This window comes from Heptranchias perlo, chromosome 30 (genome assembly GCF_035084215.1).
Source record: "Heptranchias perlo isolate sHepPer1 chromosome 30, sHepPer1.hap1, whole genome shotgun sequence".
NCBI classification, from domain to species: Eukaryota; Metazoa; Chordata; class Chondrichthyes; order Hexanchiformes; family Hexanchidae; genus Heptranchias; species Heptranchias perlo.
In genome coordinates, this window is record NC_090354.1 from 18532674 (window position 1) to 18557992 (window position 25319).

At 41.9% G+C, this 25319-nt stretch overlaps 1 long non-coding RNA gene across 1 annotated transcript; it reads right to left on the reverse strand.

Annotated features, from left to right (window-relative positions):
• Positions 1 to 1497: 1497 nt before the first annotated feature.
• On the reverse strand, positions 1498 to 13190 carry LOC137300158 (uncharacterized). The gene is made up of 2 exons (XR_010958036.1): positions 13057 to 13190; positions 1498 to 2804 (listed from the first exon to the last, which is right to left on the reverse strand). It is a non-coding gene; the product is annotated as an uncharacterized lncRNA (long non-coding RNA).
• Positions 13191 to 25319: the final 12129 nt, after the last annotated feature.

Sequence of the window (25319 nt, forward strand, 5' to 3'; positions counted from 1 at the left end):
TTCAGCTAATTTAAGGAGCAAAGTGAGATCACATGTCCCCCTTTGTGAAGTCAAAATTGCAATATTAGTAATTAAAATAAATGAACTGGTGCTTTTGTTAAAAATCGCAGAAAAAACATTTCAGATGACCAGTTAATGAGTTCATTACTATGATCATATATTGCGATTTCAACAATGTGACTATGTGCATTCATTATATGAATCAAATCTTGGGCAAACTGACTCACTGTGCTGATGTGTGAACCAAAATCAAAAGTTGCTGGTCCTATAAAATTTTCTTGTGAAAGTGTGAAACAGCATGGGATTATTACCTCCAGGAGAAGACCATAGTGATCTTACAATGACCTATGGCCAAGTGTTACTGATATCAGTCCTAAATTTTCACTTTTACTAGTTTGAATTGTGTGCCTTTGTCCTACTCTTGCAATTTAATTGAAATTAATATTCTGGATTGTCTATTTTCATTCCCTTTATTCACATTTTTTCCTTTCAAAACTAAGGGCTTAAGAAAATTGGGAATGCCAAATGGAACAGGGTACCATACACATGCTGTATGGAGTTTCACAAGCTTCAGCTTCCAGTAAAGCACAAAAGCTCTGTGGGTAGATAAAGCCAGATCCCTTGTGAAGAAAATGGTAGAACAGGTAAGTTACTTTGACCTGTGCTATCTGCAGCCACTTCTGTGTACAAACAACACAATGTAATCATAGCCAAGATGCTTTGCACTACATTTATTTATATCTATTTAACATGATAACCTTTTGTGCTGTTTTTTTTTGAGGAGGGAGGGCAGGGAATGAAAAACAGTAGACTTACAGTTAGCCATAACTTGTGTGCAGCTTTGCATTTATCTCCTGCAAGGAAAAATGAGGCCAATAACTTCAACACCAAACCATGCTCTTGTTATTTTTTTTAAGGAGCTCATTAATTTAATAAGTACTCTTGAAATAAAAAATTAAATTATGGGGTCACGTAGCTTTAATTGAATAGTGTTATGGCAATTGTGAAAAGTGTGGACATGTTTCATAGTCTTTGAAATATGTTTCTTACAAAAAGTGCCAAAGAAAAACTGTCACTTGATTTTTAAGGTCAGGCTTTGAAGCTGATTCATGCTTCAAGAATTGTTCAGTGTGAACACCCACATAACCAGTAAAGTTTTTCTTGGACTATTTCATGCAATATTATAGGAGCATTAACTAAATCATTTACATAAAATTGCATAGAATTTTACAGCACAAAAACAGGCCATTCGGCCCAACAGGTCTGTACCGTTGTTTATGATCCACATGAACCTCCTCCCACCTAACTTCATCTTACCCTATCAACATGTCCTTCTATTCCTTTCTCCCTCATGTACTTATCCAGCTCCCCCTTAAATGCATCTATGCAATTTGCCTCAACCACTCCTTGTGATTTACAGTGTTGTTTAATGGCTAAATACTGAGAGTCCTCATCAGTAACTTTTATTGAAAACCAAATAGAGAGAACACTCATTCATTTGTGCATCCTCTTGTTTATTTCTATTTTTCTGATAATTTTGTTTTGAACAGTTGTGTTTTGAACGGCGAGTGCTGATGACATCATTAGGGAACATGGAATGTGCAGCACCATAGAGGGAGTGGTGTTCAATTGCCCCATTCTACCGAGTGCCCATTCTTAGCCCTGCTTATGAGCAGTGGCAGCAAATGGAAGTCAGGCACCTCCTTAGGAGAAAAGGGAAATAATGGAAGTGGAGCCATTTCAGGGCCACTGCTAATTATATCTCATAATGTTGGTAGTAACCTGGGAGCAGGTTGCCTTTTGATCACAGGAGGTGCACAACCCAGCAAAACCTGGATGGGGAGAATTAAGAAAATGGAGAGGTTTCTCGCCTCATTAAAAGAAACTCAACTGGAGATCAGGAGTTATTGAGCCCAGTGTTGTCAGGAATTTGAACATGAATATAAGATAGGAACCTCAGCAGGTAGGACTGATTTAGTTTGTGTATAAACATTACTTTGACTATCAGTAAAACAGCATTCAAAGTTTAGGTGACCCTACTCGTATCTGTATGTGCCTAGCTAATATTCTAAGATGTGTATAGATAGGTTCACAATGGAGTGGTTCATCTGTTCAAGCTTCTATTAACTCTCTTGTCATTTGTTTTTCATTTCTGTTCTTAGAATAATGTTACAGACATAAAATACAAATATAGTGCAAAACACAAGGCACCACCTGTTATCAAGTTTACATATACAAAATTTAAGACAACATCACTGGTTCTGGAGACTAACAGGCATATATCGCACAAATACAGCCTGGGGCATTAACAGAGCATAAAATCCCTCAGAGGGCTAAACGAGAAATGGCAGCTACAAGAATGTTACATATTCAGGTTCATCCACCATCTGTGACAACAGGTTGGAGACTGACAGAGATAAGTTATCATGCTTACTAGAAGGATATTATAAATTATTGAGAGTAGAATGACCATCTTGAGACAAAGTAGCTGGAAAATATAAAAGAAATAAAAGACCCACAAGAAATTAATGCAGAAACAATGCATGGCACAAAATCCCCAGGGATACGAATTCTTTAATGGCCAAGAAATCTGGGGAAAGAAAACAATGCTTGGGAGGATGGATAGATGAATATTCCGGGTCTGAGTAGTGTGGCTCGTTGGATCACTGTCCTTTCAGCTCTGAGTCCTGGGTACAAATCACCTCAGCTGATGGGATAAAAATCTCTGATGGCTGCAAAAGTCCCAAATGCTTGGACAGTCTCAACTCGGGGCTAGTGGATACAAGTCCAGAGCACATCATTATCTGTAATGCAAAGAAAGAAAGACTTGCATTTATATAGTGCCCCTTATATCCTCCGGATGCCCAAAAACACTTCACACCCAATGATTTGCTTTTGAAATGTAGTCACTGTTATTTTGTAGGCAAATGCAGCAGCCAATTTACACATAGCAAAGACGCACAGCAGTGAGTAAATGACCAGTTACTCTGTTTTTGCAGATGTTGATTGAGGGATAAATGCTGGTCAGAATACCAGGAGAACACCTTGCTCTTCTTTGAATAGTGTCATGGGATCTTTTACCTGCAACTGAACGGGTAGATGGGGCCTTGGTTTAATGCCTCACCTGAAAAGACAACACCTCCAACAATGCAAGAGGAAGAACATTTGGAATGTTCACAAAGCATGGCTCCTTCAACAATGCAGCATTCTCTCGGTATTGCACTGAAGTGTCAATCTAGATTATGTATTCAAGTCGCTGGAGTGGGGTATAAACCCACAACCTTCTGACTCCACCGTAAATGTACTATCACTGAGTTAATCTTACATTAATTACCAATACCAATCAGCATTAAATTAACAGTCTCGCTCATAAAGGTCACAATAATCATTAGTGTGAAAAACGTAAATGTCATTCTGGTGTAAAAGAGGATGCTCGCTGAGGTTGGGATTAAGATGCATTGCAGGGGCAGTGTAGCAGACACTTCATTTCATTTAAGGCATTCTGACCCCCACACTCCTGAAATGTTGCAATGTTCTACTCATTCAGGAACTGAAGTCCCTTCTTAAAGAGCTTACCACATACTTACCACATCCCACAAGCTCTGCCTGTGTTTCTTACAAGGAATAACACAAGCTAGAGTGTTTTTCAAGGCGCAACACAGCTCTGGGTTGCAATAATATTCTTAAACCACAACAGAAATGCTTTCGCAACCCTTCAGTGTGTTACCACTTTGTAACACATCTCACCCTGTCTATTATCTTACACATAGCTGTTTCAATAGGAAATCAAAATATTTCTTTCATCTGTTTTTTTCAATGCTATAACCATGTTACTTAAAAAAAATTGTAAGCATTAGTCATTTAGTCAAAAACAAAATCCTCTGCTACTCATTTTAACACTTTTTTTTCTTGATGTTCCTATGTTAGAAAGATATCAGGGTAGAAATCCGTCTTGGGGCAGTAACGCTAATTGGGCGTTATCACATCGGCCGCCTGCTACAGGCCCTGTTTGACATTCAGTTCTATTGAAGTCAGTGGAACTAAATATCAGGCAAGGCATAGAACAGGTGGCAGGTACAATACCACCCGGTTTGCGATGCCGCCCAAAACAGATTTCTACCCCATCCAGTCTAGAACATTGCATTTTCCCAAACAAATGGGATGGCACTGCTTTTCCTCTGAGCATTTCATTCTGGGAATAGTTACAATGCAGTCCTTGGTTTCTCCTCTATAACTGTACTGTAACACTTTCCAGAGAATTTTGGCTTCTTTTATGAACCAAAAGTTTCTTGAAGATTTATGGCGCAGCTGCAAACCCAGATACCTTGATACTATCCAATGCAGAACGTACTGCAGGTTAAAAAGAAGGCACTAGGGGGTAAGTATTAGCAAGCAGCCTGTGTCCAAACAGAGAGGCCCGAGGCCGGCCTGAAATTGGGCCTTGGGCCTCATCTACATATTCGGGGCTAGCTGCCGATGCCAGTCGCGCCTCCACAGGCAGCTGTCCCTTGAGAAAAATGAATTTTGAGCTGCCATAAGCAGCCCTCAGGTACGTTCGGGAAGGCAGGTTGGATCGAGCTGCTGAGAAATCTTATGCTGGGCAGGCCCCATGCCTGTCCCACTCATCATGGACTAATTTCTCAAAGGGGTCCTTTAACAAGTGTTAGACTCCATGAATTTGGCAGTGGGACCAACACCTGCCCAGATTGGCCACAAGTCATTCCACTGCTGAATAGGTATGCTTTTGACCTATTTATGCCCGAAAAACAGGCACACTGCATACCAATTTCTACCCCATGTGTCCCGGTGCTGAAAAATTGCAGGGTCGATTTCTGATTGAACTGGTGCAAAACCATACCACCAACAGAAATTAGAGCCAACCTGTGAGTTCCCTGGGGGAAATGGAGTGCTGTTCCTCGTCTACCTCCCACCAGTGGTTGGGGAACGGGTTGCTTGGCTCACCACCAAACTAAGATAGGCCTTGCAGGGTTGCACACTGGATATATGCACAACATAGCGATACACAATGAGCATTTCGAAGCAGATAGTTTTGCTGGTGAGTAAATTATTAAAATTTGCTGTTTAAAAGAAAAATAGAATACAATAGCCTTTTAAGAGAAACAATGATTATTAGACAAATAACACTCAAATGAAATATTTCATGATTACGAGAATAGAAAAAATAATATAAATTTTCCAACAAAAAAAATTAGCCATTGACTCCTATTCAGTTAATACTAGACATTATATATGATAAACAAGAAAACTATATTAAAAATTCAGGGCAGTTAATACGAACCCACTTTTATACCCGACAACACAGCAATCCCATCAGACAGGAGGAAAATGATGAATTAATGCTTTATTGAGAAGCAGATCTTTATCTACATAAGAGGGATGCTCTGACAGCCGAGCTGATATGGTAAATGGAAGGTCAGAGAAGTCAGAAGTAATAATAGATTGCTATAGCTGTTGAATACAGATCCATTGTAGCCTCCCTGGTAGATTTATTGTGTGTAGTGGTTAGATATATGACATCCTGGTATTTGATGGTCTCCCCTTATACTAACACTGTCAGCGTTGACAGCTTCAAATTTACTTCACAGATGAGCCATTGTGGCTGTGAAATAACATTTGTGGACTTTCGTGCTTTGAAGAATAATGTTTAAGAGGACTATGACATGGCCTGGACCATGGTGGCTATCTAGTTTTCTTTGAAAACAACTCTCTCCATTTTTATTGTGTGTTGACTGTAAAAGTAATAAACTTAATTAAAAATTCTTAATAGAAAATGGCAACCAAAAAAAAAAGATTTTTTCTGGAAGTACTTGATAATGTAATTGTAAATGAATAATTGCACCTGCAATATTAATTCATATCCGAAGGGAAACGAGCCCTGACAAACAATTCAGTGTGCACTGACTATCAGGAGATATGTCATAGATCTCCTGTGGTTGCTTAGAAGAAAACTGGCACACAAAAGTTCACCACAGCTGTAACCTTTACAGCCACGGACAGAGTCATCCCTGTCCTGGAAATGATTCCGACGTATGGCTATAGGAGTGTGCTTTGTTCTATTACAAACTCCTTTGGGAATTTTAGCATCCAAAACTCTGATCGGGCCCACTGGTAGAGAGAGGGACCGGAATTTGGGACGGAAACCGGTTCTTCTGGGATTCTGCACCATTCCAAGTCCTGACTTAAATTTTGATGTGAGGGGGGAGGGAAGACCAAACACCACTTCCACCCTCTCCCCTTTGTTAAAGGGGAGGGTGTCTGGTGTCTTCCTGGGCAACCCTGGGAATTGCACCCATTACAAAATTCTTGGGCCCTCAAAGAGGTCTGGGAAGAGTTCTATGGAGACTGCAAGGAAGGCCCCAGACACTGCAAGGGAATTGATCTCAGAGGGAATCGATTACTGTAAAAATCACAGCTGAAGGCCTTTTTCAGTGTTTTCTTCTTTAGCCCAGGAAGAGCCTCAGCGAACTTCCAGCAGATCACTACACCTTATGACAACGGACCAGAACTGGTGTTTTTGAAGCATCCTTCAAACGCTAGAGCCCTACCTTGGCCATGCAAATGACCCCAGCCCCAGAATTTGGAAAGCACCCTGGACCCTTGAAGGTTTTTTTGAAGTCCTGGTTCAGGGGGCCAAGGGAAGATTTCATGTAGTCTCCAGGGCGTGGTCTGGGCATCCCCACCCAGCAGAATGGAGCCTCGTATTAATTAGGTGCCCTAATACTGACCTCTAAAGTTCTGGTGTAGCCAGCACTGGGGGGTCCTGGTGAGTGTAGTGGCCGGGATCACAGCCAGTGGATGTTAGTGCCAGTGACTTGCAAACACGTACACAAAAAAGAACAATGGACCAAGGTCAAGGGACCAAAATGTAGGGAAGTCATCTCACCCTTGGAGTGCCCATTTTGTAGGGGCGCTCATCTTATTCACATTATGGGCTCTGCCCCCTCATTTGCTTGAGAATCGAGGCTTTAATGAGCATAGAACACAACTGGTGCACAAGCTCCAAGTGTCTGAGAAGCTTATGGGTCACATTATCAAAAGTGGATGCTGTGTGGGCCTCAAGCCTCAGGTCCTCATAATGCTGGGAGCTGGTGTCCAATGTACAGTTGCACTACGGGTGCCACAGATGAAATATCAGCCCCAACCGTTCCCCCAGTGGCTTAGTGAGTAAATGCACCACTGTTTGTGATAGTAAGCCATGGAGACTGGAAGCATCCCAGATTCAACCTTTGGTCTGTGCTGAGTTAGCTGATTTCAGGTAGGATCCCTATAGTGCTACTGTTGGCTCCAGTACCCTTGGACTAGGGAGGAGCAAAATGTGTGTGGGTGTTGAGGGAGATGGGATTTGACTTGGGTGTGGTGTCCTGTGTGGATGAGTGCCCTGCCAACAATTACTGCTTGGGTTTACACCTGAGGAGTGGATTGGATGACAGAGGATTTCTGGTCACGTAGAACTGTGCTACAGCACTTTCAGGAGAGGGGAGAAAGGGAAAGAAAACTGAGAGAAAATCAGTACGTTAATGCTTTGTGATATAAACATTATGAAACTACAAGGAAATACTCTGTAACATTGATTGTAGTGTAATGTCTGCATTGTGGTATATACAACTACATTGGCAATTCATACCGAACCATGGTAACATATAGTGAGTAATGGATAACTGGATTACAAGCCAGTAATCTGATTGAGCTGCTCAAATAATGTCATAAACCTAGATGGAAAAACTTGATCAGTTGTTTGAACCCCAGGATGAGATTACAGTCATGAAAATGCACAATAATATGTTCAATTTCTTATATGATAACTTATGAACTCCATGAGGTGATTTTGCATAGTCTGGGATCTGTTTTTTTTGGGTGATTACAGCAGCTTTCAGTTTAAATGATAACAGACAATACACTGAGTTGATACTGGAAGATATTTGTCCCAGAGGATTGACTATTGCAATATAACCACTGCACATTTATCAAAAAATCATTAGCACTGATTACCAGAAAATAATATTTACATTGCATGTTTTATTTTTATTATATTCTTACTCATAGAACATATAAGCCTAAAAACTGCCAGGCAATATTAATGGATCCCTTTGTTTACTATTTTAGTGGAGATGATAACCCATCTAACTGCATTAAAATAATGGACAGAGGAATATCATATTGACACTTTAAAAAGTCTCTGCCCACCAATATTGCCAATGGTAATATTTAGGTTATAATATCAACATTTTCTTAAATCCACCATTTATCCGCTTTGATTGGCCATCAGAGTAAAATATTTAAAGGATTGATTTTGCTTCTCCAAACTGGATCAACTGAATGTTGGGCCATTTTAATAGACCCAACATTCCCTCATGCCCTGACTACCCCATGGACTTTAGGGCATCCTGCCACTCGGAGAAGTGCAGGGCTCAATCCTATTGCTCCAGGGGGTGTAGGAGGAGCTTGATGTATTCGGTGGTTCGTCCAAACAAGGCCTCAGTCACTTTTACTGAATACAGCAATGCACTGCTGACTAATTGGTGTTGCCAGTATCCCCAGCTGCCCCCTTGAAAGATGCCAAGGTAAAACCATGTAAGGTTACCCTTGTCTTGACTGGCATTGGCAGTGCTGTGTCTCCTCCAGAACGTAGTCGCAAGTTCTGCTGTAACAATTTGCAGAAATGTTGGACCCAACTTCCCTGGGAATCAAAGCCTTAGGATGCACTGCTCCTTGCTAGGTTGAGAATAGAAAGACTTGCATTTTATATATGAACATAGGAACAACGATGGACAGGAAAAGACCCTCTGGTCCATCCAGCCTGTCCCACACAATCGTGATACCTTGAGTATCGCAATAAATACACTCCTCACCCCACACCATGTGAGCGCCTTTCATGACTTCAGGACTTCACAAAGCGCTTTACAGCCAATGAAGTACTTTTCAAGTGTAGTCACTGTTGGAATGTAGGAAATGTTAGTCCTGTGGGACCAATAAATGCATTGTTCTGGGTAAGACCAGCCAACTGTCCTCCTCTCACTATGATGCCTCTCTTTTCTGGCATCCAAAATGGCCTCCTGCTTTTTTTCCCACAATTAGGCCAAGTTTATAGGGATTCCAACTGGAACCTCCACAGGATGGTGGGCACTAAGAATTCCCACAGCTTCGTTAAGACTTTTGCCCACAGTGCCCTCCTTCTGGCAACAGTAAAGATCACCTTAGCAAATGTACTTCAAACTTTCTCTGCCTGTACTTTTAAAAATTTTACAGCTGCAAAAATGCAGCACAGCAACCAGGAATGCTTACTTTATCTGGGACCAGCTTGCCTCTTACCTGTGACCAGCAGATATAGAGGAATGCTGGTTACAGGTGGTCATGGCATTATTTGGTGACCATTTGAAATAAAAATTTGCATAGATGCAGCTCTTTCAGGGGCACTAAAGCATGTCACATTTTAACCCGAAAAAAAGTTGAGACGTATCGCAATCAGGACAGAGATACAGGTTAACGGCTCTCCACCCAGTTTTGTTCTGATATACACCTCAAAAGTAGCTGCACTTGACCCACAGCAGAGGATAATCAGCCCTTTGAAAGACTCAGGTGATCTGACTCTCTCAGCTTAACAAATAAGAGTTAGCTGAGCTGCTATATTTTATCAGAGAATGAGAAATGCCACATATGGTTGTTTCTGAATCATTCTCATAGGTGAAGTTCAAAGTTATATCACATTCACCATTGTCTCTTTTCTATTTTAATTCTATGGGCGTAAATGACATTGTTTCTTCCTTGGAGCTTGATGACTAACTGCATGAAAAACAAAAAAAAATTATACCTGACAATAGATTCTTGTATCTTAAAGGTCTGTATCAAGTGAATTGGATTTCAAAATACATTTCAAGGAACATTCCATTTAACACAATATTGAACCTATCTTGCTTCAGTGCAGCAGCCATTCCCATGCTTATGCCTGTAGCCCTCATGGGTCTAACACACTTATGAAAGAATTCCGCCAGCACAGTGCCCTCTGTAATAATGGCATTTTTTCAATAAAAAGAAGCTATTGCATTTCTCATTTTCTTCCATAAAAAATAGTTTATTTTATAAAGATATGTTGGATCCTTGGTGACTCAGCTAGTTTAGTGCATAAGATTTTTCAGGAACAGAAAAAGCCCATTCAGGCTAAATCCCTTTTTCAGAGATCGACCTCACATATCACCTTCTCAGCACAACCCACAGTCCCCTTCTTCTTCAGAAATTCAACTAATTGCCTTTTAAACCTTCAATGGCTTTTTCTGGTAACTTATTCCACAACTGCGTTAACCTTTGAGTGAAAAATGTCTCACTGACTTCCCTTATAACTCATTAAGGTCACAAGATACTTATGGCTATTCGCCCATTTTATTTCATCCATCTAGAATGACCCCACACTCCCCCCATTTCGCATCATTTTTTTTCTTGAATTATTCCAGGGCTTTCGTTACCAGCACTGTCCTCGGAAGTCCATTCCAAATGTTGATCACTCTCTGTGTGAGGATGAACCTCTTCGTATCAGTTCTAAAATATGAACCTGTGCCCCCTTCCAGTTTAATTTAAAATAGTATTCTTGATTAACCCTTTTTATACCATTTACAATCTTATAGTAAGATCACCCCTCTGACACCGCCATTCCAGGCTGACAAGCCCAAGTTTTTTCAGTCGTTCCTCATAACTCAGACCTTTGACACTAGCGACCCGCCTCGTGGCTCTTCTCTTCACTGCCTCTGGTGCGTAAATGTCTCCCTTGTCAGCTGTGGCTCAGTGGTGGTACTCTCGCCTCTGAGTCAGAAGATTGTGGGTTCAAGTCCCACTCCAGAGCCTAGAGCACAAAATCTAGTCTGATATTTCTGTGCAGTACTGAAGGAGTGCTGCACTGTTGGAGGTGCAGTCTTTCAAATGAGACGTTAAACTGAGGCCCCGTCTGTCCTCTCAGGTGGACTTAAAAGATCCTACAGCACTATTCGAAGAAGAGCAGGGGAGTTCTCCGTGGTGTCCTGGACAATATTTATCCCTCAACCACCATCATTAAAAAAAACAGATTATCTGGTCATTATCACATTGCTGTTTGTGGGAGCTTGCTGTATGCAAATTGGTTGCCGTCTTTCCTACAATACAACAGTGACTATACTTCAAAAGTACTCCATTGGCTGTAAAGTGCTTTGGGACACCCTGAGCTCGTGAAAGGTGCTATATAAATGCAAGTCTTTCTTGCTTTCTTGATTTCCGCTGACCAGAACTGGACACTGTATTCAAAGTGTGGTCTGGCCAGAGCATTATATCGTTTGATCATGACTTCCTCTGACTTGTATTCTACTGTTTTGGCTATGTAGTTCAAAATTCTTCCTAATGTTTAACTTATGTTCCCTCATATTTCAACCTTTCACCATACTGAACAATTTAATTTGACTCAATTTTCTCGATTCCCTCCATAATCTTGAAAGCTTCAATTAGATCAGCGAGTAGCTGAATTATACGGACGAGCAAGGTCCCAGGTTTGATCTCTGATTTGTGCTGCATTAATTTGATCTCAAGCAGGGTGGTGACAGATGCTGCAAAATGCAAGGCCACGAGCTTGATTTCCCCACAACATAGCAGCATGTATTTAATTACTCTTGGCAGAAGACTGTGTTTATGGATAAACTACTGACATTTCCATTTAGTAAAATGGGACAGTTTCCAGCCAATGTTAAGCATTTTACTGCTAATTTAAAAAAGTGCATGTATATAAAAAGACAAACTTTTAAAGATTTACTGAAGTTCCATCCACTATCTGAATGTCACTTGAATTGCTTTGTACAGTAACACTTTGTTTGTGTCATGTGTGGTCAAGTCGTTCAAGTAAACCTTCAGAAAACCATTGGTGCTACACAACACATTTGAACTAATGACACTGAATCTAGCAGACAATGCGCACAAAGAGTTTCATAATTGATTGACAAGGTTTGAATGGTCACCCTGCCCCCTTCTCCACTTGTCTTTTTTTTTGTGGGCAGCTGGAAGACAGTCTGTCTGTCTTCAAGGGTAGCTGCCCCTTGCCTTGCTAATGCTGTACCCATGACCCTGCTTATGTAAAACTGTGGCCTGGTAACTGCTATAATGTCTTTCTGTACTGGAAAACCCTAGATATCATTTAATTAAATGTAAGTAATTGCCCATAAATAAAAAGTTATGTAAATAAAGATGGGGGGAAAAAACAGGGGAAAGACCATTCCTGATTGCAAGCAGAAAATAATTACAAGGTGAGGCGATCTTATTCATATGGCTGTCAAACAAACTGATAAACTATAACAACTCTTGAGAGAAACATTAGCCACGGTACTGGATAGACAGAAAGGAGCATCACGCACAGAGAACATTCAATTAGTTATTATTTTGGGGTAGAGTAATGATTTTGGCATAATTGTATAGTGCACAGACTAGAGATTGTTATATTCTGCCTAGCTGCTATATAGGTCACCCACATGTTCTGTTAATTACCCAAACTGGTTTAAACTTGTTCTGTATCACAGTATCTGGGGTTGTGTGTGTTTTGTGAAGCTCAGAAATAAAGAGACACAGAGCAGTAAAGAACCTACTGAGTGTGCTGTGAATAGAGACGTTATTACAAGGTGCACGGGAGGAGAGAAAACTTTTTTCTGGCAGAAATAAATGTATCTGCAGATATTTTGAAGATAGCTATTTTAATACTGCATATTTATCAAAGCAAAAGACAAAAAAAAATGAAAATGCTCATCAGGCCGATCAATATCTGAAAGATAACTTGCAGCTTCTCCTTTTAGCTTTGCTGTTTACAGAAGATCCTTCTTAATTTTACAATTGTTTGCTATTGTAAGATTTTTGCCAAAAGCTCCTCTTACCTTTCAATGCAAACCATCTCCTTTCTGAACAGAACCACAACCTTTACTTCAGCACATGCTGCCTGTAGTCAGGCACCCTCTCTGCAGTAACTCAGAACCCTTTCCTGTGTGACTTACTTAGAAACCTATCTATATATTACCTAATTATTACATTACAAATTCTTACCCAAGTTTAGTTTTGTGTTTTACTTAGTAATCGATGGCAACGACAAGTTCTTGAATATGTGAGTAGGGTCATACGCAGTTATTTTGTTCTTTATGACCTATGTTACAACACACAGAAGGCCTTCACAATACTTGCTGTGTATCTACTACTTCTCGGCTTGCCAACTCTGGTTGGATGTAAACCTGGAGGTTTCATCACATGACCTCCCGTCTCCAACTGCCCCACCTAGTGAAGGAGCTTTTTTTTTACCATTTCCAAAATTTTTCTCACTAATAAAAGAAAGTGTTCAAAGAAAATGAAAAAATACATTTGTTTTAATGCCCCTATGAGTTTTCTCCTGGGTTGCTCGCAGCAGTGTCCAGGAAATGAATCTTTAATTCTTGGAGACTCCAGGACAATCCTGCAGGGTTGGTAACTCAGCTATGTCCTATAGAGAACCTACAAGATTTTGAATGTTTGGATATAGTTTAATGCAAAATGTCTTTGCTTTTGCTCAGGATCATATCAAGTCAAGAAATACTAATGAGGCATTGCTCTCTTAATTATATTTGGTACATACCTGCTAGCAAGATTTAATTACTTACATTTTAGTCATCTGTGCATGTAATGATTTCAATCATCTTAATTTAGCATGACCTTGTCCGAATTTTAACAAACACTGTCAACCCCATTATTTTCGATGCAGAATACAATACAGTCTGCAGTGTGTCCCAAACAGTAACAGTTTGAGACAACATTATTATGATCCTACAACAGGAAGCCTCATTCAAAACAATAACTTGCATTTACATACCGCCTTTAATGATGAAAAATGTCCCAAGGTGTTTCACACAATGGCACTGGCCGTTATTTATGCGCAAATGCTACAGCAACTTCAGGAGCGGGGCAGATGCGTGGTTAAAAGCGGATATTAAAAAGTTGCTGTCCGAGATGCGTCACTCTGCCGTTAGCTTTGCAAAAACAGCATCTCGCTGTCTGACTCACCATTGAATGGTGTGAAGTTGCTGTATTTGCGCGGTAGATACGAGCTAAGCTCGCCACGGAAGGTTAAGTCTTGTCCATTCTGCTCTAAGTACCCGTTTAACGATGTGATAAGTGTTAATTACTGCTAGTCAACCACTCTGGCATTGAAAATTAACTATTACAAGTGTGGAGTCTCATTTCTTCAGGTTTTAATGTTGGAGATTTTAAAAATGTCAAATTTAAATTTTTACATTTTCTTTCACTTTTCTTTTCTATCTTTTTTTCTCTCTCTCTTAATCCAATCTTTCTTTCGCTCTCTTTATTTCTCTTTCTGTACCTGATTTGACATTGAATTCACCCACTTGAATTTACACTTCCTTCTCAATCCTTGCATTGTTAATTTCACAATCCTTCAATCTGTTAGGTTAAGGAGATACCCAATTGCTTGCCCTGTTCACTCGGGTCCCAGATGCCCTGTTTCCCTTGCTGCGACGTTATCAGCTCGCACTTTCAGCAACTTGCCACGCAAAAAATTTTAAAACACCTAAACGTGCATGGGCCAGTGTAACTAACGGCAGACGCAAATTACAGCAAATTATGGCCCAGTGAGAAATTGAATTTGGAGGCATTGGGGGATTGAGAGCCAATATAGGGCAGTAAGAACAGGGGTGATGGGTGAGCAGCACTTGGTGTGGGATAGGATATGGGCAAAGTACTACAGGTACAGTGTTGTAACACCATCTCTGACCTACACTCCTTTTAAGGAAGGTGCCCAGTGGGAGCCCATGATCACTGAATTTACTCCTATAACCCAAAAGAGTGTAACTGTCTTCGACTCTCCAGGGTATTTTGTTCTTTGTATTATGCACAAGCATAAGGAGTTCTTATCAATTGCCATTTTTTTTTTGTTGGCAGGGAGGGGTGTCATATTGTTATCAGCTGCTGCAGTTTAATCTTGATTTTGCAAACAGTAGCTTCACAGATATTTAACTGAATGATACAAGGAAATATTGTTGCTTGTATGCATCATTTGTAAATGACTTGGCAAGAATACAATGCAGTAACACAACCAAGAGGTCTAGATGCTGTCACTAGCATAACTGCATGTCACCTGAATCCCACAATTACATTACTGAGCTTCGAAATCCCGTGAGGTCTGGGGCGGGGTGAGGCGGGGGGGTAGGGGGGGGGAACGGGTGAAATTCTTGAGGGGTGGAACTTTGCCCAACACTCTGTCCTGCTGTTGACCCTGTCCCACGTCCTGGGAACCTAGTCATTTGAATATTTGCAGTCAGCGCCCGGGCCTGTAGCTGTGCAACAATGGCGCCTACCTCGCTGAGGAGATAGCTAGTCGCTCTGACAGGAGCCAGCCAAGGCCCAAAAAGGGATGAAGGTGAAAGCCAGCAATGTTTTTTTCTGATGTTTCACAGGCTGTTCAGAGCATCTCCCTCTGGAGTTGATTACCTTTGTCCTCTTGAAAGCTGGGGCCTTCTCAAGGCCCGAACAAGACTGACATCTGCTCTCAGTAGGCATAAATCCAACTGAGCCTACTGGGGCAAGCTCAATGGAATTCTCCAGCTAGTCCTGGGACTCCCCCAGACATGCCCCCAAAGTTCTCACTGGACGTAATGGGGGCAGGCAAAGAAGCACGTTCCTCCGCTCCAAGGCAGATCCAGGTTCCACTCCAAATAGTGCTCCCCCCCCCCCACTGGGAAGCTGGGATTGCACTGTAGATCCATCCCCTCCTGGCTGGAATTTTTACTCTCTGGATTTAACTACATTCTAGTTGTAATACTCTTTTCAAAAAAAAAATCCTGTAAAGTTTGAGAAATTCTTTTACTAAATTGGGGAGGTTTCTAATTAAAGTTTAGTAAAAGAATTTGGCCCTGAAATTCCTGGGGATGCAGAGATTAAAATGGATCCATCTCCGCCTGAGGGGCCCAGAATAAGTGACAGAACCTGGTTCTGTCATGAATCTACCCATTTGCCTCGGGCTTTTAAAGGGTGGTGGGCGACCTTAGGTGGACCTTCTGCTTGATCAACCCCCCACCTCCCCCCATCACATCAGGAGAAATGTGTCAAGGAGGAAGTTCCAAGACTACCCCAGGAAACCCACCCTTCGCACTCAAAGCGCTTCAAAGCCAATAAAGTGTAGTCACCGTTGTAATGTAGGAAACACGGCAGGCAATTTGCACGTCGCAATGTCCCACGTACCGCAATTAGATAAATGACCAATTAGTCTGTTTTAGGTGTTGGTTGAGGAATAAATGCTGGCTGGACACCAGGAGAACTCCCCTGTTTGTCTTTGAATAGTGCTGTGGGATTTTTTAGGTCCAGGGCAGACGGGGCCTCGGTTTAACATCTCATCCAAAAGGTGGCACCTCCAACAGTGTAGCACTCCCTCAGTATTGAACTGGAGTGTTAACCTAGATTTTGAGCTTAAATGTTTGGAGTGGGACTTGAACCCAAAACTTTCTGACTCTGAGGCAAGAGTGCTACCACTGAGTCAAGGCTGATCCAAAGTTTTACTAGAGTAGAGTACTGGAATTTGGAACGGGCTCGAGGGCTACCAGCATGGGCAGGCAGAGATTTTGCAGAATGATCCCCCAGGAATTTAAGGCCCTTTTTCAGCTTTGTACAAAGAGTAACATATTCTCCATGGGGACATAATGGTTTCAGAGCTTTTAAGAGATGGACCATACTCTATATAAATGTGTATTATTTTTCAAAAATGGCCCCATAGAAAACTATAATAAACAGTGAAATAAAGTTCGATATCAGCTTCCAACATCAATAAAGACTTCTCAGAAGAAGAATTTGAGGAAATTTGAATGACATAAAATCTACCACGGAGCATTGGAAACAACAGAATTTATTTCAGCAGAAGATAGGGAGCTGAAAATAAACTGGATGCAGTGACTGTAGAGAACTAGATTCAACACAACCAGAAACAGAAAAACTCAAAGAGCAACACTTACAACATATCAGCCCCAGAACACACTGCAATCTTACAAAATAAGGCACATGTTTAATGATGGGGAGCACGTTTTGAAAGATACAGAAAATAAGAAACCAAAAATAAGGCGGAAGGGACATCATATTATTGCAAGGACACATACCCAGAGATATTGAGGGCAGCTGGTTGATAGCCCACATCCTATACCCAGCTCTCTATAATATAAAGGCAAGAAGTCTTATTTATATTAATGGGAGAGCTGATTCTGAATATGAGCCCAGAACATTGTAAGGATTTTTTCCCCAATACTAACGGGCTCTTATAAGATGCAACTATATCAGTGACATTGCCCAGTACAAGGAATTTGGAAAAAAAATTATCTTTTTAAAAAATAAGTGAAATGACAAAAGGAAAACTGGATGAAAAATGAATAAGTAACATAATAGAGAGTTGCAAGACAAAACAACAAGGCTCACATTCTCCTCAGTGTAAAATGAGTTCACTTTCTAGTTTCCAGTTGGGGAGAGGGGTGATTGGAGAAAATCAAATGAAGAAATGTGACATTAAATGCTGACAACGACAGGCATGAAAATCTAGGATATTCAGCAGAAAGACAGACAACAGCACAAACAGGATCCAACCTGAGAAGCCAGGAATTTATTTTTCCAAGGACCATATTGACACATGTCAACTTATCGGAAGGCTACATCTGCACAATCACAGGTAAATCTTCATTCTTCCCATTAGTAAGCAATTTTCCCAAAACTAATTCAATTCACGGTTGAAAGAAAGTGAACTTTATTCAGTACATGCTGTACAAGCTTGGCATACTCAAATGCCTGCCTTATTGACCTCAATTAATAGTGAATGGACAAGGGAACTGAATTGCTTAGTTGGTTGCCCACCATCCTTTCACCTCTGATATTTGGAATTAAATGCAGAAAGTCAGTTCTCTCTGATGGTTGTAAGGATCCTAAGTGAAATGAATCTGGGGATATTTGTTTGAGGAAAGTTGACAGCTCAAAACTGCCACAAATTCGTATTAAACAGGCAAGCTCATGCAGAGATTGACTTGGCTCAGTTGAATTGAACATCCAGCAAGGACACGATGGGCCGAAGGGCCTCCTTCTGTGCCGTAACTTTCTATAATTCTAAGGTGATCTCAAAATTGACAAGCTCGGTTTTCAGATCATTGTTCAATATGAATCCAAAGTTGATTTGGAGCTTAAGTAAGTACATATTAGCGTACGAAAAGAAGGGTGAGAAAAGTCCATCAGGCCCATCAAGTCCTGCCGATTCAGTCAATGGTGCAACCTCACACACTGTTCACCTGTTAGCAATACCGGGGGTGATTTCCGTCTCCCTACTACCCTCTTCACACTGAGAAGAGGGGCAGCAGGCGAATGAAAATTTTAAAAATCCAACCACCCACTGGCTGCCCGAGTTCCACCCAACTCGATTTTTGAACTGACCTTGAAATGGACACCAGCATTCCTGCCCAAATCACTTGGAAACCTCATTAAAATGTTTAAATTGGGGTCCTACGCTGATTATGGGACCCCAACACTATTTTTGGGTACCATCGAGCAGATACAAAAAAAGAGAAAAAAAATAGAGTCAGTTCAGGAAGTCTCAGGGAAATTCCTCTCCAACGCCCCAAGGAAGTCAAACAAGCTACAGGAGACCACAGTTGCCATGACTCATTATAATCACAAGTAACTAGCATTTGCCCCCAGTAACTGGAAATGTCCTCTTCTTTCAGGAATTTATCAAGTTCCCTTTTAGGGGTCTGCCAGTGGTCAATATTCACCACATTTATCAGCAGTTTGTGATAATTCTCTGCAAAATGAAAAACTATGTGGCTTCTAACCTAAGCTAATTTTTGCCTACTGGATTCATAATCACAACCTTCAATCCTACTATCCCTAAGCATCTCAAATAACCTATCTAACTAGACTGTATTCAAACCCTTTATCTTTTAAAAAACTCCAATGATATTCCTTCTAAGCCAGTGTTCCTCCAAAATACATAACCCTAACTCTTGAAGCCTATCCTACTATCTGAGAACTGAGATTTGGTATAATTTTGGTCCCCCTCTCCACCCTCTCTGGAGCCTCAAAATCCTTCTCTACATGCAGAAACGAAACTGAATACAATACTCCAAGTGCGGATGTACCAGAGCCTTATATAGCCTTGTATTCTTCAATGGTCCAAGCAGAACAACCGAATTTGCTTTTCTCATAATCCCCTCACACTGCTTGTGGACTTTTAAAGAGTGATCAGCCACTACCTCCAGGTATCTTTCTTGTACCATTACCTTTAATAGGTATCGCTGCATGGTATAAACATGCCTGGAGTTTCCTAATCCCGAGTACATGACACTACAGTAATCAACAATGCATGGCATCTCCCAAACACAGACCCATTCACCTAACTTGCCTAATTTGGCCTGCAACCTATTGATTTGGTCTGAATTACTAACCCTGAATTAACACAATGACAAGTACACGTATAAGCCCACAGCCAACAAGGAACCGTATGCCTATTTGTAATTTAGCCCTCCACTAGGTGTTATTTGGAATATAAAAAAGGTATCTTTTTATAGCATAATAATGGGAGGCAAAGCAAATAAACTGTATTAGTGGGTATGTTGTCAATATCGAAAAATAAGTCTGCAATGTGTTAATGCAATGGAAAATTACCTGAACATTCAGACATAAAATCTTGGGCCGAGAAATGCAGGCACACCTATTTTTGGGCACGTGTGGGGCGCAGGGATCTGACCCCGCGCCTGAATGGTGAGGCCCGAAGTGCACCCTATGTTGGGTCTTGGGCGTCATTACCATCGAGCTGTTGAGCTGCGAACAGTGACAGGCAGCTCACCAGTACAGCGGGATTGTAGATCGGGCCACTGCGATGCCAGCAGCAGCCCTCGGGTAAGTGATGAAGTGGGTGACTGGGTCGGGAAGGGGGGGATATCAGGTGGGAGGTAGCAGTGGCTGGGGGGGGGTGGTAGCACTGGTGATCAGGGGAGCATGGCCGGCAATGGTCCATGTTCTTTGAATTTGGGGTCGGGAGGAACACTCCTTCTCCGCCAGGCGCCACTATCAGGTCAGTATATTTTAAAATCTTATCTTCTTGGTTGCGGCCTAACGGATGGTCCCTTTAAGGCTGCCTCAGGGCAAACCAATCTTGCAGTGGGGGCTACATATGGGTGTTAGGCCTCTTATTTGTATAGGCAAAGGGCCGATGACATCTTTTTTTTTATTCGTTCATGGGATGTGGGCGTCGCTGGTGAGGCCCATCCCTAATTGCCCTTGAGAAGGTGGTGGTGAGCCGCCTTCTTGAACCGCTGCAGTCCGTGTGGTGAAGGTTCTCCCACAGTGATGTTAGGTAGGGAGTTCCAGGATTTTGATCCAGCGACGATGAAGGAACAGCGATATATTTCCAAGTCAGGATGGTGTGTGACTTGGAGGGGAACGTGCAGGTGGTGTTGTTCCCATGTGCCTGCTGCCCTCGTCCTTCTAGGTGGTAGAGGTCGTGGGTTTGGGAGGTGCTGTTGAAGAAGCCTTGGCGAGTTGCTGCAGTGCATCCTGTGGATGGCACACACTGCAGCCACAGTGCACCGGTGGTGAAGTGATTGAATGTTTAGGGTGGTGGATGGGGTGCCAATCAAGTGGGATGCTTTGTCCTGGATGGTGTTGAGCTTCTTGAGTGTTGTTGGAGCTGCACTCATCCAGGCAAGTGGAGAGTATTCCATCACACTCCTGACTTGTGCCTTGTAGATGGTGGAAAGGCTTTGGGGAGTCAGGAGGTGAGTTACTCGCCGCGGAATACCCAGCCCTTGTAGTCACAGTATTTATATGGCTGGTCCAGTTAAGTTTCTAGTCAATGGTGACCCCCAGGATGTTGATGGTGGGGGATTCGGTGATGGTAATGCTGTTGAATGTCAAGGGGTGGTGGTTAGACTCTCTCTTGTTGGAGGTGGTCATTGCCTGGCACTTGTCTGGCGCGAATGTTACTTGCCAGTTATCAGCCCAGGCCTGGATGTTGTCCAGGTCTTGCTGCATGCGGGCACGGACTGCTTCATTATCTGAGGAGTTGCGAGTGGAACTGAACACTGTGCAATCATCAGCGAACATCCCCATTTCTGACCTTATGATGGAGGGAAGGTCATTGATGAAGCAGCTGAAGATGGTTGGGCCTAGGACAGTGCCCTGAGGAACTCCTGCAGCAATGTCCTGGGACTGAGATGATTGGCCTCCAACAACCACTACCATCTTCCTTTGTGCTAGGTATGACTCCAGCCACTGGAGAGTTTTCCCCCTGATTCCCATTGACTCAATTTTACTCGGGCTTCTTGGTGCCACACTCGGTCAAATGCTGCCTTGATGTCAAGGGCAGTCACACTCACCTCACCTCTGGAATTCAGCTCTTTTGTCCATGTTTGGACCAAGGCTGTAATGAGGTCTGGAGCCGAGTGGTCCTGGCGGAACCCAAACTGAGCATCGGTGAGCAGGTTATTGGTGAGTAAGTGCCGCTTGATAGCACTGTCGATGACACCTTCCATCACTTTGCTGATGATTGAGAGTAGACTGATGGGGCGGTAATTGGCCGGATTGGATTTGTCCTGCTTTTTGTGGACAGGACATACCTGGGCAATTTTCCACATTGTTGGGTAGATGCCAGTGTTGTAACTGTACTGGAACAGTTTGGCTAGAGGCGCAGCTAGTTCTGGAGCACAAGTCTTCAGCACTACAGCCGGGATGTTGTCGGGGCCCATAGCCTTTGCTGTATCCAGTGCACTCAGCCGTTTCTTGATATCACGTGGAGTGAATCGAACTGGCTGAAGACTGGCTTCTGTGATGATGGGGATATCAGGAGGAGGCCGAGATGGATCATCCACTTGGCACTTCTGGCTGAAGATGGTTGCAGACGCTTCAGCCTTGTCTTTTGCACTCACGTGCTGGACTCCGCCATCATTGAGGATGGGGATGTTTTCGGAGCCTCTTCCTCCTGTTTGAGGGGTGGGCACTGCATGCGATTTTTGGCCTTTACCGACATTGCGGATGGCACATCTCTGGCTCGTAATGAGCGTGTGCTTCCTGCCCGCCATATTGGAGGCTTAGGAGGCTGTTTAGTGTCCAAAAAACGGGCAATGTGCTGCCAAATTTCTAAGCCTTGGTGTTTACACTGGTAAAGTTTTTGAAAGGTTCAGGGAGGAAAAAGGAATTATTATATATTACTATACAAATGTGTATTTGCAGCCTACTGAGGATAATCCCGGTTATATATAACTGTGGGCTAGTATACAATCATTTCTAGCACCACCAACACCCTTGACAGGCATGTCATTGCAATAGCCAAGAACCCCTGCAGATAGAAATAACAGGGCAATCATTGTGTTCAACAAATTAACTCAGTACAGTACTGTGAGTCGTGAACTCTATCACTGGGTCCTTTTGTGGGACCTTCATTCTTTTTTACCTACAATAGATCCTCCTAGAATCATTAACGAATTGAAAGGCGAATGGCCTGGTCTGGAACCTGAGTTCATATTCAGTAAATAAACCATTGAAAGACAGCCTTTAGTGAACCTTCTGGTTTACATGAAATAGAGTCATTGTTGAAATAATTTGTTTAAAAGCAAATTCAAATCATTTTGGTACGCATTCGTTTTCAATTCAGATCTATCTTCCTCAAAGACAATTTGACAGCCTATTCAAATCACTTGATGTAGTTGTCAGGAACAGGGTCCAGTTCAGTTAGCACCAGGCAATTATAAACAATATCCCATAGGATCCATCTGCTTTTCTGATGGGGAATGTTGTGTTCCAATCTTCTACCCTTTAGGAGAAAGAAAATATAGGCGCACAATTAGTCACCAGGCGCATAGTAGTACACAGAGCTGTCAACATCAGACAAGTCCTGGGTGTAAGGTTTTCATGCATGTTTCAAATGCAGTTGGATGCTACGCTGGGAGAGTTCGGATACTGAGGTGTCACCTCACACCAAGGAAATAAATACGGTTAAAAGAAGCAAGCAGCATCTGTTGCATGGGCTCCAGGAGAAGTAGTTTTAATCCCAAATGACATTAATGTAATCTTCTTTTCTTCTCTTTCTTATCATCCTTTCCCTGGTCTTTCTCTTCTTTTTCTCTCTGTCTCCCTTTTTGTGTATTTCCCATTTTCTCTTCATGTATGAGAGTGGAAGTTTTATTGTACCATAAGATCACCAAGCGTAATTTCTACCCTTACCTTTTCAGTCAGATTCTGTTTTAGGGACAGAGTTGGCCTAAAAACCAAAATATGATATCAACACTTTAAAATAAACGAGATCTCCCCTCTGAAGGGTTGGTTGCCTCATTCAGTTCAGTCTAACATCTAACCTAAAGTTTAATTCTCAATCCTTATATTGCCTTCCTATCCCAATTATTTTATTTACTTTTTCTGCTCTCTTTTAAATGTTTCTATAACTCATATTTCTTTTTATTCACAGTGATGTTCTCCCTTCCCCACAGCTGTTCTTTATTTTATGTCCCCACACAGGGCTAACAGTCATTCCTTGGTTAATGTTTTCTTTGTGCAGAGCCCTGAAATAATTGATTTATTTGCAGCTTAGAGTAGCACTGACAATCATGGGGCAAAAATACTGCACTCCCATTCCTCACCTTTTGTAGAATCCAATTAAATAAATAATAAATATTGTTCCTCCCCCCGCTCCCCCCCCCCAAAAGAGGGAAGGGGGAAGATTGTGCCCAGCTTTCATTCACAATTCTGTGACAATACACGTGGTTATGTAATGGAAAGTCATATTACCATATTTACTGCCAGATTAGTTTTTAATTTAATGTCAAAGCCTAAAATTCCAGGAGCTGGCCTACACCAATTCTTACAGGTTGTCCTTCAAAATCCCTGGAAGAAACAGTCTTTCTCCCTAGATGATAGAATAGAATAAAACAGAAAGTAGGCCCTCCTGCAGTTCATCCAGATCACAAAACATCTGTATTATAAAATGTTTTGTGTCTCAGTTGAACTGGTGAATGAATTACCATATGTTCCTCGGAATAAAATGGCAGACTGATTACCTGTGCCTCCATTTACACGACGGTGAAGTCGAATTTCATGGGTCTCCTTCGGTCATTCATTTTAAAGAGCACACGCTCTACTTCGCAACACTCCCACATCCACCTGGACTCCCCTCCTGGACCAGCTTATATTCGTCTCTGAGGCCCACCTGTGCTCCAACTTTACCTCTGCTTTCTCCTTTCAATACCTATCCTGACTACTCCACTTTGCTCCCTCCCTCACAGGCACAATGAAAGTGCTCCATCTCGGTTCTGCTCCCTGGCCATTCCAACCTCGAGCCCCATTCCTTGTTTACTTTAGCTGCAGATTGCAGGCCAAACTGCTTCCTCTGGAGGTCCCGCCTAAAAAAAAAGCACCCTTGTTCTCGGCTCACAAGCAATATTGCAGGAGATCTACTGGTACTTTTTAGTAAGAACTGATCATTTCTATTCAAAATCATCATGCTTCACTGAGAAGTTCATGATGCCTTGATGAAGGGTCCCACCCAACACATTTCATTTCTTTTTTCTCTCAGATGCTGACTGACCTGTTGTACTTCTTGTTTTTTCTTTAGATTGCTCACATTCGTGTTTTTGCTTTTAAGCTTTATGTTTGTTTTGTGATGGTCAGATGCACAAATACGTGGTGCATCAAATTTAAAAGTCGATGTTATAACTAGCAGTTAACTTGTCAGTCAATTACAGGTAATAGCTAATTTGTTTTTGGGAAGGGAAACCACATAAAAGAGAGAAAGGGCATTTATATGGTACCTTTCACATTTTTAATTTAATCTAGCCAATTAATTACTCTTGAACTGTAAACACTGTAGTCTTGTACTCAAATATGGCAATTTGCAAGCAACAAACGAGATGAATAACCAGTGAATTTACTTTGGTAGTGTTGGTTGAGGGAAGAATGTTGGCCAAGGCACTGGGAGAATTGCCTGCTTTTCTTCAAATACACCCAGGTGAACAGGCCTCAGTTTAACATCTCATCCATAAGACAGCACCTCCAACAATGTAATGCTCCATCAGTAATGCATTGTCAGTCCAGATTATGTCGTTCAGTCCTGGAGTGGGGCTTAAACCTACGACCTTCTGACTTAGAGGCAATAATGCTACCACTGAGCCAAACTGACACTAACTGGGATAGGGTATCGTGATAGAGTAATTTTTTTCAAACAAAGGCCTTTTCAATCGATTGCAGCCATGATATGCTCCTTCAGCTTGATCTCTACTGGTGCCTCAGCTTTTTACCATATATATTACTGACTTGGA